This window comes from Chrysochloris asiatica, unplaced genomic scaffold, assembly GCF_000296735.1.
Source record: "Chrysochloris asiatica unplaced genomic scaffold, ChrAsi1.0 scaffold00012, whole genome shotgun sequence".
In the NCBI taxonomy this organism is placed as follows: Eukaryota; Metazoa; Chordata; class Mammalia; order Afrosoricida; family Chrysochloridae; genus Chrysochloris; species Chrysochloris asiatica.
In genome coordinates this window covers 26,464,484-26,466,513 of record NW_006408530.1, presented here as the reverse complement: position 1 = coordinate 26,466,513, position 2,030 = coordinate 26,464,484, and positions in this window count along the sequence as shown.

The following is a 2,030-nucleotide window of genomic DNA, read 5'->3' as shown; positions in this document are numbered from 1 at the left end:
AAAAAATTAGTCCAATGAGCTAATGGACCAATGAGATACCAGTTTCCATGACCCTGAGATCAAAAGAACTAGATGGTACTTAACTACTACTACCAACGGCTCTGAAAGGGATCACATTAAAGGATCCTGCAAAGATGTTGAGAAAATATGGAACAAAACTCAAAATCATAAAAAATACCAGGCTTATAGGTCAGATAGATTGGTGGGACCACAGGAATATTTTCCTTGACTAAGCTTCAGGTCTGGAACTAAACTTACCTCTGCCACTTTCTTTTCAATCAATAGATAGTCATACACAGGGGGAACAACAACCCTACTAAGGTATGCACACCATAGAAAGGTCAATCATTTGAAATCAAAAGGGTAGCATTCACCCAAGAAGAAATTTTTAGAAATGTTTGGAAACAAGAAGTGGAACTAAGAAACACCTGGCAGAAATGGGATAAATGATGTCACATTGAGGAGATTAAAATCAATGAGATGAAATGAAGTATGCATAATTGGTTCCCCTGGTATGGTGCTGCTGTAAGGTAAGCATTGGACTGCTAACTTCAAGGTCAGTGGTTCATAACTACCAGCTACTTCTCTATAGGGTTGCTCTGAACTGACTCTATGGCACTTAACAACATGATTTATGGAATGTAAAACTGATTATCTGCTCTATAAATCTTCCTCCAATTAACAATAAAAAGTTTAAAAATCTATAAATAAATAACTTTTGTTGTTGCTAAGTGCCATGGAGTTAGTTGGTTCCTACTCATAGCAAAACTGTCAATTTTGCAATTACCAGTCCAGTGCTTGTCCTACAGTGTCACACCAGTACTTCTTTAAATTTCGGAATATAAAAATATATTACAGGTAACCACACAGAAATTTAATAAGCCTTGTAACTAAAATAAGAAAGAAAAAATCATAAGAACTTAGTAAGTACAAAATCAACAACGATAAAGAAAATGAAAACAAAATATTTTATAAAATGACCTCTGTACAGATGCATATACAGAAGTAAGAAATCATCAACATCACAATTAAAAAGCATTAAATAATTTTAGCAATGATATCATATGTATCATTAATTACACTGAATGTAAACAGATTATGAGCACCAATCAGCAGAAAGAGGCTGGCAAAATGAGTAAGAAACAAGGCATATCAATATGCTGCCTAGAACAGACTCTTAGTCACAAAGATAAAATTAAAAGATGGAAAAAACATATCAAGCTAACAACAACTGAAAAAGAGCAGAACTGGCAACAATAATTTTTCATAAAATAGACATCAAAGAACAAGCCAGTATAAGGAAAAAGAAGACCATTATATAGTGATTAAAGACTCAATTAAACAATAGCATATAGCTACACATATCTACACATCTAATGAAAGAGACCCAAAATATATAAAGCAAATATTGCTCTTATTGTTAGGTGCTCGAGAGTCAATTCTGACATTAAGCATAAAGGAATGAAAACACTACATGGCCCTGCACTCTTCTCACAATTGTTATGTTTGACTCCATTGTTTCTGCCACTATGTCAATCTGTATCATTGGGGTCATCCTGTATTTTGCTGACCCTCTACTTTACAAAGTATGATGTCATTCTCAGGGACTGATCCCTCATGATAACATGACCAAAGTACACAACATGAAGTCTTAACCATTTAGATTTTAAGGAGTATCCTGACTGTGCTTCCTCAAAGACAGACGGTTCTTTTTGCAGTCCATGGTGTTTTCACTATCTCTCATCAACACCATAATTCAAAGGCATTGATTCTTCTTTGGTTTTCCTTATTCATTGTCCAACTTTCACATTCATATGAGGCTGTTGAAAATACCAAGGCTTAGGTCAGGCACACCTTAGTCCTCAAAATGAACTCTTTGATCTTTAACACTTTAAAGAGCCCTTGTGCAACAGATTTGCCTAACATTGAGCTCTGGTAGTGTAGTGGTTACGAATCGGGCTGCGAACCTTAAGGTCAGCGGTTCAAAACTACCAGCCGCTCCACGGGAGAAAGATGAGGCTTTCTACTCC